This window comes from Suncus etruscus, chromosome 3 (assembly GCF_024139225.1).
Source record: "Suncus etruscus isolate mSunEtr1 chromosome 3, mSunEtr1.pri.cur, whole genome shotgun sequence".
Taxonomy (NCBI): Eukaryota; Metazoa; Chordata; class Mammalia; order Eulipotyphla; family Soricidae; genus Suncus; species Suncus etruscus.
This window is the reverse complement of record NC_064850.1, coordinates 76018459-76035788: the sequence shown is the minus strand read 5'-3', so window position 1 is coordinate 76035788 and position 17330 is coordinate 76018459. Positions and strand designations below refer to the sequence as shown.

The window sequence follows — 17330 nt, the reverse complement described above, 5'->3', positions numbered from 1 at the left end:
AGTAAGAGGGATTAGAAATGAAGTTAAGAACTCATCATTAAGAATTTTTTTCATATGTGGTATATAAAACAACATAATGGTGGTCAAACGAATACCCCCAAACATTGAAAATGAAGAACATGAGAACTAGTATTTAGTAGAAAACATGCCATTTGAAGGGGCCAGGGGATAGGACTGGGAGGGGACAATATTTATGGTGGAGGGAAGCATTCAATCAGGAGTAGGTGATGGTCTAAAAGGTGGTAAAGTGTTATGTATGAAACCTTATCAGCAACAGTACTGCAAATCACAAAGCAAAAATTTATACATGAGGGGCCGGAGAGATAGCATGGAAGTAAGGCGTTTGCCTTTCATGCAGAAGGACGGTGGTTTGAATCCTGGCATCCCATATGGTCCCTGTGTCTGTCAGGGGCGATTTTCTGAGCATGGAGCCAGGAGTAAACCCTGAGCACTGCCAGGTGTGACCCAACCCCCCCCTCAAAAAAAGAACAAAATTTATAAATGAAAAAAATCCTCTTGTAGAAGTAAACTAATAAATGTGAGGCAAATGGGATTGGAAGGGGTACTTTGGTAGAGGGAAGTGGACACTGGTGAAGGGATTGGTGTTAAAATATTGTATGCCTGAAAACCAGTCATAAATAACTTTGTAATTTTATGGAGACTAAATAGAAAGAAAGAAAGAAAAAAAGAATTGATCATTCGTACATGAGGGGGCCTCCATTATTCCATACTAGGGTGTTTGATAAGCTTTCAGTTTGTTGAACATATTTGTATATCAGGGGATAATGAACTCTGGCAGCTCAAGGTTAGAGCTCCTGTGCTTGAGTCCTTTCCAGACCTGATACCATCTGTATGTCTTATCACAGACTTTATAAATGGAATGACAGTGTTTTACTGCTCTGTGAGCTTCAGAAATTACTCCAACTTGAAAGGCATCAGGAGAGTTGTCATAGGCAAATTGGACAGAAGTTGTGGATAACTGGGGATTACTACTCATGACTGGCAGCTGAAGAGGAATGTTATGGCGCGTAGATTTTAGCCTGTAGAATCTGCTACTGTCTCCAGGCATTGTCAGAATTAAATAACATTGAGGGATGACCAGCCAATATCTGAAAAATTGCTGGTGTGATGTAAAGCTTCCACATTCTTGAAAACTTGATGTGTCAGTAGGGAAACCATCTGTGTATAGTTATGGAGACACATAGGGAAAACACACACACACAGAGTAGGGAAGACTTTGTTTTTTTTCTACATGGAAGGAAAGAAGACCTATTTTTCCTGTTCACCATACCTCATCTGGCAAGAACAGATTATAAGTCTTTAGGTCTGTCTATGCCTTTCCCTTATGTTTTATTTTATCTTTTGGTTCTTGGGCCACACCTGATGACGCTCAGGTGTTACTCCTGGCTATGAGCTCAGAAATAACTCCTAGCTTGGGGGACCATATGGGACGCTGGGAGATCAAACTGCGGTCTATCCTAAGTTAGTGTGTACGAGGCAAATGCCCTACCACTTGCGCCACCGCTCTGGCCCCTATGCCTTTCCTTTAGACCCTGTCTTGCAATGGGATAACATCTCATTTATTTGTATAACTATCTGTATCCAAAAGGGCATAAACAAAAAGTGTTTTAGGGTGTGGAGAACAAAGCACTTTATTCACTATTAATCAGAATATAAACTGCTACGGAAAGCATGTTAAGGATTTTCAAAATATTAAAAAGGCTTACCATGCGATCCAATAATTTCAGATAGATATCTATCCCAAGAAAAAAACAACATTAATTCAAAAAGATATATGAACATCATGTTCATTGCAGATCTATTTACATTAGCCAAGATCTGAAAACAAAAAATTTCCAAGGAAAGATATGTAGGTAATAAAGCTGTGGTATAAGTGCACAATACCACATGAAATAGTACTCCCACTAGAACAGTACTCAGTAATAGGGAAAGAAAAACTCTTACCCTTTGCTACACAGTGAAGGGAAGTAGAAGATACCATGCTTATAAAATAAATTAGAAGTAGAAAGTCAGGGATATTAGGCTTATCAAAATAAGTTCCAAGGAAAAAGCCAAGTATCAGGATATCTCACTTGTATGAGATTTATAAGAAAAAAGAAGAAAAGGAGTAGACAATACCATTGAAAATAAACCTTTAAACTCTGGCCACAGAAATGAGCTTGCCAAGGACTAATAGATCCAATGGATTTAGAAGAGGCTTTTGGCACATTGTCATGGTGTGGTACCTTTTTACTTCTAAAATGTACAAACATTAATATTCCTATGATCCAAACCAAAAATTAGAGGACTTCACCCCAAAGCATGGAGCTGAGTATGTCCCCAAAACAGAGACAAGCACAACCCTGCCCACAAAGAAAACAAAGAAATAACAGAATAAACATAGAGAACAAAAAAAATAATAATAAATAAAACAACCTGTATTACTTAACTGGAACTTTATAGTGACCTTATTTCTTATATCTCTACACTCTCTAATTCATTCTTTTTACATTGCCTCCATTCATTTACAGTAGAGCACAGATTGATATGGGAAACCTTTCTTTTGCCTGGAATACAAAAACTAACAAAACCCAACTTCCCTGACCTTGTAGAGCTTACACCTCAGGTAAAGGAGTTACAGAATAAGGAAAGATAAAGAAAAACATGCACTATAGAAGAAAAGAATGTTTAGTCAAGCAGTCAATCTATTTATGAAACAGAAAACACCACATTTATATTTAGAATTTCTTATGAAGACCATAGAATTTAGACTCTTGCCATTTGCCTCTAGTTTGCCTTTTCTGAGGCCTATACATGCCCTACACTACTGATTGGGCTCAAAGAATTAAGATGCCTTACTTTTTATATCTGTTTCCCTCCAGTGCCCTTAGGCCCCTCTGGTCCCAGGGACAGCTCTCCTCCCATTTCCACTGTGGAGCACCCTGAAATTCACTTCAAGGAGATGCAATGGTTCTTTATGCTGCTGGCTCCTGTAATCTACATGTTTGGTAGTATTGCCTCTGTTCTAAGGACTCAGATGACTTGAGTCCTTGAGACCATGCTTTTTAAAACTGATCTTATTGGCTTTACCTAATGAATAATAGTTGGCTCTAGATGATCATAGGAGCCAAATGCAAGCTATAGGGGCCTGAGTAATAGCACAGCAAGTGGGTATTTGTCATGTACGTTACCAACCTGGATTTGATCTCTAACACCTGATATGGTCCTCTGAGCCTTTCAGGAGTGATCCTTGAGTGCAGAGCCAGGAGTATATCCTGAAGCACCTTGGGATGTGTTCCCCAAACCCAAACCAAAAATATATGAAAACATAAATTTTACCAAGGAGGGAATATGTCTATACATATATAGTATATTTATCATAGTTAGCATGATATCTGCAGCTGGCATTTATTCAGAGTGCTGATCTTATGGCAGTTTTCACTGCCTAAAATTGTACATGGTATAGAGAGATAATTGCTTGTTTCTGCGTAAGAGCAAGAATGTGGTTTTGAGAATGTAATAATCCTGCAGCTGTAAAGAGAACTTTACTAAACTCTGATATAACTATGTGGACTCACACACCATATGGATGAAGAATAGAGCAGCAGCTCAGATGTGAGTTCTAGATTAGATTGTACGGAAATATATATGGAGAGGTCATGATAATACTAGTCAACTGCAGTTGGCAAAGTTCAGGAGATAAAGAAGAGTATGTGAGACTCCATGATTACAGATTGACAAGTTGGTTTAATATCAAGTTGAGAGAGGGCTTCAACTGCATAGTTGCTGGATTGATTAAGTAATACAGCATCACAGACTCTAATGGGTTTGGATTTGGCAGAGGTATCATGGGGTATAGGGCTTTAAGGTTCAACTTCGGAGGCCATGAGATGGGCTGTTTGCTTTCACCTGTAATTGTTGGGGTGAGTCCCTATGATTACAGTTTCAGACCTTTGAGGTTGTAGAGAGAAAAAAGGCTTTAGAATTAGCAGAAGAAAATGAACATGAAGACAAAAACCAATAAATGGTCACGGAACTGCCAAGAATGAAGGCAGTAACGAGACAGAATTAGTTCTTACTGACAACTTGAAATTGCCTGGAACATTATAAAAATCTATCAGCTTGTTCAAAGCAGACTCGCAGTGACGACTGTATAGTGTGATGTTTGCAATTTGTCTGGACACAAATTTAGAGAAGCCAGTGGAGATTTTAGCCGGTGGAGATTTGGCTGGTGCAAAGCTTTTGAAGAGAAGGTTCAAAATTAACTCCACCAGGGTTGTGTTTCTCCAGTAATCTTAAAATCATTAGAACTAAAATTAGTTCAGATTATTTGATTTCTCTTTCTCCAACTTTATATTTATTGTTTAACAGTCCTTTAGTATATTATAAGAAGTCTTGGTCTTGGTGTTTTTTTCTCCTCCCCTTTGATATTCTTTTGTGGGTTGTTTTTGTGCTCTCCCCTCTTTTGTGGCATTAAACATTTATTCTGGAGCTCTCCAAATATGAATTTTAGGAATATACTAGCCCACTAATTGCAATCATTTAGTGATACGGTGGATGCTGAACATATTGAGACTCCTAGAGGAGTCTCTACTATGAGTCAATCTGCAATTACTCTGACTATATAGTGGGAGAGGTAGACAGAAAGGTTTTTGACAGTGTTGTGGCTGTAAAGACCTAGTATGGCAGGATTTGTCTGGTTGCTAACTTTAACCCAAGAGCTGGCACATTGATGGAACTTTCTTTTACCTTTTTCAAATTTGTTTTTTAATTTGTTTATAGGGCCATCCCCAGAAGCACTGGTATAAAGTTGGGGCAGGCTGGAGATTACTGCTTAGAGGTCACCATGGCAACAGCTAGTTATGCATCAAAAGCCATGTAGTCCGGGGATGTCAAAGTCCACAGCCCTTTTCCCTCCCTCTGCTTCTTGGAGGGCTTGTGAGGATATAGGTGAGTTGACAAAAGAAATCCAAGATAACAGGGAAAGTAAGTCCCTAAAAAATAAACAAATCACAGGGAGAGGAAGTTTGAGGAGGTCTGCAAGAAGCCAAAGTACCAAGGAGTGTGGGCTCACATGACTGGGAGGGTTCAGAGCAGAAAGACTCTGGATGCTGTGTCTGCAGTACTGGAAGGTTCTGCATGTAACAGTTGCTTCCAAGGCTGGAAGCTTTTCATCTTAGATCTCTCTTTTGGGGGGAGGAAATGGTTTGTGACTGGTGAGGTTAGGCTAAGATTCTCAACTGGGAACCATTTTGATTTGTGAACATTTGGCATTATCTGGAGGAGTTTCTGGTTGCTATAGCTCTGGCCTAGAGTACTCACTGGTGCACATCTTTCAAGGATCAGTCAGTCCCTCCTTATCTCCCTGGAAAGAATTATCCAGGTCAAATTTCTGGTTGAACTGGTATTAGGATGTCTGGTTTAGAAATGGACTTTAGAAAGTATGAAGGGCTGCACATTCATTCAAATTAGAACTGAAAAATGGAAACAAAATTTTTTGTTTGTTTGTTTTTGGTTTTTGGGCCACACCTGGCGGTGCTCAGGGGTGACTCCTGGCTGCTCAGAAATAGCTCCTGGCAGGCACAGGGGACCATATAGGACACCGGGATTCGAACCAACTACCTTTGGTCCTGGATTGGCTGCTTGCAAGGCAAACGCCCTGTGCTATCTCTCCAGGCCCAGGAAACAAAATATTTCTGAAATTTAGCCAGAGCAGATCTGATGTCCTTTAGGTGTCACTTATAATGTATAATTATAATTCCTCTTGTAATTTAGAAAGAAAATCAAAATAATTTAGCCTAATATAATTTAGAATTTGGTATAATTTTCTGAAACTTATTTAGAGATTGATCAGACTTCAGCTGAGATTTGTACAGTATTTCCTATCACCATACATACTTCTCTCTCAATTTCTCTGATATTCTCCAGGTAAGTATTGAAATTTTGTGTGGTCAAGAGACCCCATGAAATCTCATGGAATGTACAATATTCTTTGAAGGAGCTCAGGAGTGACTACTAGGAGGGAGAAGCATGAGAGGTTCAGAAATTGTTTTGGTTTTTATTATAAAATAAATTTGGGTACCTTGTACAATTTCACTTGAGAAATGAGCTATTCTGGTAAAAACAGAATTTAAAAACCACCGATAGGAGAACATTTACATCATAAAAGGAATTAAAGGCTAAGGTTAGTGTTCTGTGACACATCAAAGCTTTTTTTTTTTTATGGATATCATGACATTTGTTTTTAAATTTTCTTTCTGAGAATTGGGCTGCCAAGCCTGTTAGTTATGTCCAATTTTGTCACCATTGTGTGGATGTGAATAAAATCTTTCCATCATGCTCAATATGTTCTTTACACATGTAACAAATTCTCATTGAAAACTGCCCTCTAAAAGGAACATAATAGATTTCATGGCTCTCTTGTGAAGAAGAGGCTAACTAGCCATGTGGCTCAAAGTACATCATTATAGTAACTATTTCTCTTTGAGGAATAAAGAAGCTGATGTTATAACCTTAAAATTATCTTTTAATATCAATGAAAAGAAAATTTCACACTTACTTCCTGAGCAAAGTTTCTTCAATAATTCCTTCTGTATTCCTGGGTCTTTTCTATTAAATCTGTGTTATTTAGAGGACTGTTAGAGGAGAGAATGAAGGGGCAGACCAAAAAGTTTATGATAAGAAATTCACTTAATCTTATAATAATGATATAAATGAAATAGCAGTCAGTACTCACATACTGAGTACTTTAAATGACAGAAGCATTTTAAAAACATTCTGATAACCATCTTTAATTCTCACCACAACTCATTCACCACTTGGAAATGCTCAGAAAAGAAACTGAGGCACGAATGAGTTAAGAACCAATTTATGGTTATACTCATCTGAGCCTGATTCAAAGGCAGACTATCTGATTACAGAGTCTAACTGATGCTTTTTCTGGGTTGTGGACTTATTTTTCTCCCCACTTTAGTGCTTTCTATATGAGAATTATCCTTCTGCTTGTATTAGAAAAGTCAACATGGCTGCCAGTATACTTAAGAACTTAGATGCTTGTTAGAGGGTAAGACAGAGATGGATTTTGTGGAAGATTTGGAAGGATGTCAAGTTAGAAGAGAGAAAGAGAAGGTTCAGAGTTTTTTTGTTTTATAGTTTATCATACTGTTGTTGGCTGTTGACCCTAGATTTGTGTGGCTGAGGAAAATGTGTGTTTAGCAGAGCATTGGTGATTTATGTTGGCGTTTAGTTACGATAAAAGACTATGGAGAATAGAGCACTGTATCCACATTGTATTAGTTAAACCTATGAAAACTTCTTTGTGAAGGTTTTTGATAAACTTTCTTAAAAAAGAGATAAGTGCCTGCTATGTGCTATGTCCTGTACTGAATATTGTGCATTGTTTTTCTTTAGATTTTTCTAACATCTTAAGAAGTTGGTTCTATCCCTATGATGGAAGAAAATTGGATCTCAGGGAGACCAAGAACCAGTTTACAGCCACATTGCTAAAGGTTCAGAGTCAACCCTTGGAGTAAACAAACAAACAATCAAACAAACAAGAAACAAATCTGAATTAGACAGCATGCTATACATCTTACAGAATTCAAAGAAACGAAGAGCCATTTAGCTTTATTAAGCAGTGTTTTTCTTTTTTTTTCTTTTGGAAGGTGGTAGTTGGGTTTTTTGGCCACACCTGGTGGCTCTGTGCTCCAGATGACTTTTGTCATTGCTTGGGGGACCATGTGTAGTATGGAGATAACAATGAGTGGGCTGAGGGCAAAGCAAGCATCTTAACCCCTATATTATTTAGGTGCTATTTAGACTACTTTCCATGAAACTTTTTGTTCTAAAATAATTTTCTTGTGAGAAAGAAAAAACAGATATTTCAATAACATAAAAAATGTGAGAAGTGATTCAACATTTCCTGATTAGTGAGTCACAATGCCAATTAGCCTCTCAGTCTCTCCACCCTGCCTTCTCCTGCAGAGAGAGTCTTTGACTTTACTTTGTCATTCAGTGTTTCAAAAATTTCTGAAGAATAGCAACCAAAAGATGATCAGCATAAGAATTGTGATTTGAAGTAGACAAAGGAGAAGGAAGGACATTGATAATTAAGCACTGCTTTGTTTGTAATATTTAGATCCTTCTTGGGTCATCTGAGATGCTGAGGAAGGAGGAATCAAAGCTGTGTAGAGCAAACCCTTCTAATTCTATCCACTTATGCTAATTAATATGAACAACCTTGTAACCATGGCATTTAAATAAATTATATATTAATTAAAATAATTTTTAATGAAAAAACAATTTTTGGTTGAGAAAAATGCGATATATACCATTATTTGAGTACAAAATTTAGTATTTTTTTTTTTAGTCATAAGGTTAAACAACTTCATACCAAGTTACTTCAGAAACTTTTTTTTAAAGAAAATCCCATAACTATTAGCTGTCTCTCTCTTGACTCCAAAATTCTAATCAACTTCCAAACAATTTGACTATTTTGCATGATTCCCATAAATGGAATCACATAATACATGGTCTAAATGATTGTCTTCTCTTTTTTTAATCAAATGCTTTCTCTGTGTATATTGATATGATCATGTGATTTTTATTTTTCTTGTTCTTGATGTTGTGTATTATTTTGATGATTGTCTTCTTTTAATTAATGGTTTTAAAGGATTATCTGTGTTGTAATGCGTATTAGTAAAGTCATGCATCATTTAAGATGGGAATACCTTCTGAGCAATAACATCATTGGAAGCATTTTTGCTAAATAGAGTATATTTACTCAACATAGATCACATAGCCCACTGTCCATTAATGTGAGTGTTGCTCAACATTTTTCCTTCTATGCCCATTTCTTTCCTTATTTTCTTCCTTCTAGAGAATTAGTTGGTTCCTTAGTTTCAGGATTTTATCTCTTGGGATATCATTGTGACCAATAGGGGACATATGCCCTTTTCTGGGAAATACTAACCAAGGCTATATGGTACAGCTTTTGGGGATGATAGCATGTCCCATGGTGTGCCAAAACATTAAGTGACCCATAACTACATGTCACCCCTTTCTGTGTCTGAATATTGTTCCATGGCTCAGTATATCACATTGCACTTGCAACTTGGGACAGCCAAGTGAGAACAGGCCAAAATCTAGTACTTTCTGTGGCTGAGGAAGCAGTCAGGGAAAGGACCTTACTTTTGCATGCTAGCTCCTTTCTTGGAGGCAGACAGCTTATGTGAAAGATTCTAAATGATCCCAGGGAAAAGGCTTAGCTTGCCAAAGGATTGGTATTGAGGCCAGTATGTCACTTCTGTCATGCATGGACTTTACAGAAAAGAAGCCTGCCCATTATGGGATAGGGCTCAGTGGTTGTTAAGTTCTAAGTTCACTGGAAAGCAGAGATCTTGGCCACCTATTTAGTACAATTGGATCAAACAATATACGTATGTCATTTTTGACTGATAATTGGAGCTTCTAAAAATTTAGAGTTGATAATTGTATCTTAGTTATATGAAAAACAAGCCTCAGACAGAGTCCATCACATATAGAAAGATAATAACTAATATCTAAGTGCAAGAAAAAGTCAATTTGTCTTAGTTTTATAAATATCTAAGTTCTTATTCACTTAGGCAATAAAATATTACTTCATTTTTCCATATTTGAATGCTGCCACATTTTTCTCTTCCCTTTCTACCTTACTTGTGGGAAAGTCACGAAGAAAGATTAGATGCTTTCTTGTAGTGTATAGGGAAAATTTAAATCATATCTTGTGTCAACTCTTTCCATGATCTACCTTTTATAATAACTTTCTCCTTTCCTAAAATCTTTTCAAATGAACTACATTTTGAGTTGGGAATGCCCTTCCCAGTGTCTACAGATTAAATACATGTGCAAAATTCAAAAGAACAGAACCTGAATACCACAAACATGTTTGTAATCATGGTACTTAAATAAAGATACTTAAAAAAAAAAAGAACAGAACCTGAGAACTGGTCTACAGAATTGTGCTTATCATGGTGGGGAGATGAGCTGAGGAATTCAGAGGAACATTAGATAATGGTAATGGGAAATGGACACTCTGGTAGGGGATGTGGTATTGGAACTCTGTATACATGAAACCCTATATTGACAGTATTATAAATCATGGTGATTACAATATATATTCCCATATTTTTTCTATAAAACTAAGAAGAAAGTTTTATATAATAGTTTTCTAAGAGACCTCCGTTGTGCCAAAGGCCTTTTTAACCTGGCCTAGGGCTGGGGTGCGGGATTTGAGTCTCCCCAGCACCACTCTATCTCTTTCCTCCAGAGCTCCAGGGCTTCCCCTGGGCCACATGTCTGGGCAAGCCAGAAAGGTGGGCTCCTGGGAGGAGCTAATGGGGTACCCTAGGCTTTCCCCTCTCCCAAGCCAGCTCCAGAGGGAGGCTTAGGGTGCAGGCTTTGAACTTCTGGCCTTCTGGCTCGGGAAGGATCTCCTTCCTTCCTGGGAGCCAGGAATCTCGGTCAGCATGGGTTTCTGCAGACCTCCGTTGTGCCAAAGGCGTTTTTTAACTTCTGGCCTTCTGGCTCGGGAAGGATCTCCTTCGGGCGGGCGACTCGGCCAGCATGGGTTTCGGCAGACCTCCGTTGTGCCAAAGGCCTTTTTTACACTTGGAGTAGCTTAACTGGGGGTGGCAGATAGTTGCTCAGCTGTACTCAGGCAGTCACTGTTAATTTCATACCAGTCTACATGTTCCAAACTGTTCGGGGGCTAGTGCAATATATATTAATAGTGCTCCATATCCCTAAAATATGTTTTTATGTATGCAGAATGTCCATTTTGTATTCTGCTCTTTATCACAGCCCTACAAAACTCATTTTTACTCTTTAACTCTCTCACCCCAAACTTTCATTACTCCACATTTACCCTTTTTAATTTCAGCACTACACCACCCAAAATCACAGACCAACATGGTGCACTGGATTTAACACCCACCCAACTATTTCAAAAGCATAAAACAACAAATATGCCTTTTGAATTTTATATCTATTTTCTTTGACAGCTATATCTCTTACTTAAAATTCTCTTATATAGTGATGATTTCCCCTACTTTTTATCTTTTCTTCTCTTTGTGAACTGATCAATAAGGAATTTGGTGAAAGATTCTCTCAGTTTACTGCTTATGTATGAACCAAGTCATGGAGATTGTAGGACTTATTCTTGCAGCCCCTATATGTACCAATAATGCCATGTGGCATTAGTCCTTGTTTGCATAAACACATTAAAATGGTGAAATTCTATACATACAAATAAGTTCTTATCTAATAGAGATGGAAACACACAAAACTTGTAGTGCAATTGCACTTTACACCCTGAACATTGACATAATGACCTGGCACAGGCCTCAGAAGAACGGGCATTCTCCATTCACCCCTGAACTAGGGAAGTCACCTACGAAACATCCAACATTGTCTATAACATCACCTGGAAGCAATCCTCTACCAGGGAAGACCCAACCGCTGCTCTGACATCGACCTACTCAAAAGAGACTTCCCTTAACACTGAGAAGACGTAACAACAATAATGTCCTGCTTACTGGATAGGGCTCTCTGCATTGCCCTTTAATTGTGAGGTGAAACTAGAGGATGCTTGACACCAGCCTGACTTCATTGTAGTATATGCAGATTCCAGGATCTTTTGCCAACAACAGAGACTGTTTGAAAAATAAAACTGTATTGGCACTACAGACAAGGACTTGGATTAGACAAACTATTCTGCTGGAACCTAGAGCTTGTCTTATGCCTGGAAACTTCAGGGGTAGGGTCTCCTTGTATTTATGCCCAGGCTTTTCCTTTCCATGTCACCCATATTTTGGTGGGCCTATGCAAACAATAATTGCCACTATAACACCGTTTTTACTTTGCTCCTATGACTCTAAACCTTAAATAATAAAAGACCTACTTAAACTTTTGAGGTTAACATAAACTAATATGCATATGCATGGAAATGTAAAAAATACGATGCCTTCAATGTTTCAGGAGTTACACAAATATCATGGCTTTAAATTGCTTTGTGTGCCCCTAAGAAATGTTATAATATATAACTGGAGACTTGAGGGACAAAGTAATTGTACATGGGTTCTGTTTTATTTCTTCTTAATGTTTCTTGACTTTATGTTCAAAATTAAGGTGTCAGCAAGGGGATTTCTTCTGAGAACTCTGTTTATTGGTGATTGTCCTTCCACGGTAACTTTACCTTGTCCTCTTTCTTTGCATCATTGTTCTCATAATTAAAATAAATAAATAAATAAAAGTTTTCTAAGAATAGTTTTATTTTTTGATAAAACTAAAAAAAAAGAATAAAAGAAGGCTAGAGGCCACTAGCCAAGTGGTTTTGGATCCATTGGCGGGGAAATAAATAAGGACAAAACTAAATATCCAAGCCAAAGTCAATGATAATAGGATCAAGGCACCTAAACTTTAATAATATAAACTTAAATGGACCTGTTATACTGGCAGGCCAGAGGGCAAAGGGTGGTGGTCTAGAATTTTGGGTCCATTGGTGGAAGGAGGTTGACACTGGTAGTGGGAAGGGCCCTGAATCATTGTATATCTGACTTAGTAGATCACAATTGTTTCAATAAAGTAAAATTAAAAATAAAATAAATCATGGTAGCTAGAAAAAAGTTATTAATATAGAAAATTTCTGTTATAGTGACTGAAATAAACTAAAAATAAAATTTAAATATTAAAATTATTAATTTGAGGCAGAGGTAATTGTATCCTAGAAGCAGGATTCTTTTACGTTAATATTAGTCTCCAAGGGCCAATGATATAGCCCTGTGATAAAGTACATGCTTGCATATATGGGATCTAGGTTCAGGCCACTGGCACTATAATGAATAAATAAATATATAAACAGACAAATAAATAAAAAGATCAACAATAGATTAGCAGAAAGCCTCAGAATCCTTGGCTTGACATATGACTGATCAGGGAAGAAGCATAGCTAGGAAGGTATTGCTAGGGGCTAAAGCCACCTATCTGGCAGAAGTTATAAACATTTATTGTAAATCTGAGCCAATTTACATTTCTTAAGTTGCTGGAGAATATATATATCTTCGAATATATTTAAGTTCACCACTTAGAACTCATTTCTAACATCTATAACTACCCAAATGTATAACTACCATTTTTCTTCTTAAAAATGTTTGATATACTTTATTTAAAGAGCATGTATCAGAGAGTTGACATAGTTGATAGTAATACATTTGTTTCTAGGTGAGAGAAAAATTATTCCAGTGCTCACTTCGGCAGCACATATACTAAAATTGTAATGATACAGAGAAGATTAGCATGGCCCCTGCGCAAGGATGACACGCAAACTCGTGAAGCGTTCCATATTTAAAAAAAGCTATTCCAAAAAATATTAGAAAGGGGAAAAAGAACAACAAGAAAAAAAAGTACAGTGACAAGAAAATTTGTGAAAATTATTAAGTCATTGTCAGAAGATTAATTAAGCTCTTGTTGCTAGCTGACCATTCTGTTATTTCATTGTTTCTGAATATTAAGTGACTTCAGCTACACATTTGTATCTAAATTGGTGAGTTTCTATGGGAATGTCAGTATTAAACAAAAATGAAGTTGTGATTCCATGAATCTAGCCAAGTGGTCTAGGAATTCCCGAGAACAGATGAATGGCTAAAGAAACTCAGACATCTACACAATGGAAAAATATGCAGCTGTTAGGAAAAATGAAACAGAAAAATAATGAAATTTGCTTATATATGGATGAATATGGAGATTTTTTATGCTGTGTAAAATGAATCAGTGGGAGAAAGAATAATCTCACTCATTTGAGAGATAAAATAAAAATAAAAAATAGTGTGGTAATAATATTCAGAGATAATAAAGATAAGGTTCATGAAGACTAGTCTATGATAGGAAGCTTGCCACAAAAAGTGGTGAATGCAGTTAGGTTAGTGAAAACCCACTGAAAATGACAGTTGGAAATGATCCTTCTGGACAGACACTGGGTGCTGAAAGGAAATAAAGTGTTAGTCAAGGCACTCCTTCATTAGCAATTGTGCAGACCACTGTCAAAAAAAAAAAAGAAAAAAAGAAAAAAGAGAGATAAGTAATGCCTGCCCATAGGCAGGTGGAGGAAGGAAGGAGGGAAGGAAACTGGGGCACTTGTGGTGGGAAATGAGCACTGGTGAAGGTTGGTTCTAATTCTATGACTGAACCTCAACTATGAACAATTTTGTAACCAAAGTGCTTAAGTAAAGCAATTACAAAGGAAAAAAAGCACTAATTGCAGATACTGTGACTTTTATTCGGCATGTTTTGGCTGTCAAGTTTTTAGATGTAAAAGAAGGCAGAGGGTGCTTGCACTCACTCCACAAAAGTTCTGGTGATATCAGCCCAAATACTGGCATATCTGGAGGTTTTTTTTTTCTTTTTCTTTTTAGTGACATAACATATAATATAATTGATATAATAAAAATACATGTAAGTCAAAGAAAGTTTTTGATTAAAAACACATTTTTTTTTCCAAAATGGCTTACATATCTTTCACAGTAGTAATTTAGGTACATATTAACATTGAGTCAGGGGAAAACCCATCACCAACTATGTCCTCCCCCCATTCCAGTTCCCTTTCTACAACCGATATATCCCACCATCATCCCCCGGGCTGCTAGAGTAGGTGGACCCCTCTTTGTCTGGCTTGCTATTAGTGATCACCTATCTGGTCCTGGAACCCTCCCTTGTTTCCCCCTCTATTTAAGAGGCAGAGCTAGAAAAATCGAGGTATGTGGTTTTGTTTGAAGGCAAGAAAAGCAATCAGATTGCTGTATCTGCAGAGTTCTGTAGAGGAGTGGTGAAGCAGGGCCATAGACAATTATGGGTGATAAATTCAATAGGTGTAGCTTCAGCATAGCAGAGGCTTGGCTCCAACTGAATTTACTGAGTATAGCAGAAGTAGCAGTGTCAGTTTTCCCATTTGGAATGATTTTGAGCTTGTTCCAGAGGCCTCATTTTCCTTTCTTTTGGTGATGGATTCATTGGAGGTTAGAGCTAAACTGACCCAGATCTGGGCTAATTGGTTCTAGATGGGGGTGGTGGTGGTTAGAAGCTTCATAGGGAAAAGGGATGAGTCTGGTTCCAATAATTGCCAGATCTTCACCCCTCCATTTTAGTCTTGGTTTATTGCTCATAAATATATGTGGAACACTAAAGGTGTTGGAGAACTTTGGTGGAAGGAGAAAAAAGCAGTGCCATTGTTAGCAATTTAGATGATTTCTATTTTATCAACTAGTGAGAAAAGATAGAAGATTGAATTGCTGTTGTCATAGATCATGGATGAAAGTCTCCTTGATTTCCTTTTATAATAATGGTACCCCAATATTTTTTAAATTTTTATCTATTTTTTTACTTTTGGGTCACACCTGGTAAGACAGCACTCTGGCTCTGTGCTCAGGGATCACTTTTGATGGGACTTGGGGGAGCATATATACATATATATGTATACATGTATATATATATATACATGTATACATATATATGTATATATGGTGCTGGGGATAGAAATCTGGTTGATCAAGTGCAAGACAAGCTACTACCTATTACTACTATCTACTACTACAAGCTACTACCTACCTACTGAACTACTGCTCCACCCATCTAAAGCATTTTGTTTGTTTTGATCTTTTATGGCCACACTCAGTTGTGCTCAGGGGTTATTTCTGGCTCTGTGCTCAGAAAGCTCTACTGGCAGGTTCAGGGACCATAAGGGATGCTGGGGAACGAATCTGGGTCTGTCCTGGGTTGGCTGTGTGCAAGGCAAACACCCTACTGCTTTGCTATCACTTCAGCCCCATAAAGCTATTAAACATTTTTTTTTATTTTTACAGTTGTATTTCAGTAACATAGTGACAGTGACTTAGGTCCATTCCCACCACAAGTATTGACCTCTTTCCACAGTAGTTCCCAGCATGCATCCCATACTTCCACCCTTAGCCCCCTAGACATAACAGGGTCATTTCGTGTATAATAGCTTGTTATAGTTTGGGTCTTTTGATTTTTCTGTCAGTGACATTGGTTTGGATATTTAGGGCTGGCCATTTTTATTTCCATTCTCTGCTTCTGGGACTGTTTGACCCCTGGGTCCCATCCACTCCCCCCACCTTTTCTCAGTTTGTAGCGAGTCGTATAAATGTGAGACAGAACCAGATGATTCACATTCTATGGTTCTGAAAAAAAAAAGCACCCAAAAACAAACAAAACAAGCAAACAAACAAAATAAAAAGGTGCAAGCCCCTATCTAGAAGCTATAAATATAAATAAAATTTAAAGAAAAGAGAAAAGAAAAAATAAAAATGGGGCAGATGTGATAAATGGGTTTTTTGTTTGTTTGTTTGCATAGGCACAGTAAACATTGGGGAAATTAGAAAGAAAATTTCCTTGGCCTAAGAAATACAGTGTGTTTCCATCCTTGAAGTACACTGTCATGAGACCAACTATAGTCTCTGGGCACATTAGCTGTAAAACTTCAAGGTCTTTCCTCATGGTTCCAGGAAAAGTTCTGTTCAGTTGCAGCTGTCAGAGTTATTCCTCTAAAATTAGAGATCTTGGTTTTTGCAGAGATCCTAGGGTGAAGCCTAGCATAAAATCTTTATGGTTATAGGAAAAGTTCTGTTCAGTCATGGTTGCCAGAGTCATTCTCCTATAAGTAGAGATCTTGGTTTTTGCACAGATCCTAGTGTGAAGCCTAGGATAAAGTCTTCCTTTATAGTTTCAGAATAAATTCTGCTTATTTGCAGTTGTTATAGCCAGTTTTCTTTAGTGATCTTAATTATTGCGCAGATCCTATGATGGAGGGTCTTCTGATTTCATCTCATCATTAGTTGGTGATGTAGGGCAACCTGTCCTTAGATAAAATTGTTGCTGCTTCCTCTTTGTCAGGGAGTCATATAAATTAACCCTGGTGCAAGTTGGTGCCAGAACAGTATTAAGGCCTTCCCTGGAGGAGTTTGATTCCTGAAGTTTGTGCAGGTTGGAATCTGGGGGTTGGGGTTGGGTGGTTGGTGTCTGATCACCTCACATATAAATCAGGTCCCCAAGACAATTATTCAGGATGAAAGGTGCCCCTGCATTATAAAATTCATGAGCTCTTACCCCTATTAGATAAGAACTTTTCTCTATACATAATATTCCCCTGTTTTAAATGTGCCTATGCAGAAAAAAAGAAGCAATGCTAGATCATATTACTGGTGGATTTTTTGGTTAAAAATAACAAGCTATACAATCTCTGTGGTTTGGTTTTGACCTGAATTCTTATCCCAAGCAAGAAT

The 17330-nt window shown here is 37.6% G+C and overlaps 1 non-coding gene across 1 annotated transcript; it reads left to right on the top strand.

Annotated features, from left to right (window-relative positions):
• The first annotated feature begins 13277 nt into the window (after positions 1–13277).
• Positions 13278–13384, top strand: LOC126005633 (U6 spliceosomal RNA). Its single transcript, XR_007494677.1, has one exon. It is a non-coding gene; the product is annotated as a U6 spliceosomal RNA (small nuclear RNA).
• The last annotated feature ends 3946 nt before the right edge of the window (positions 13385–17330 follow it).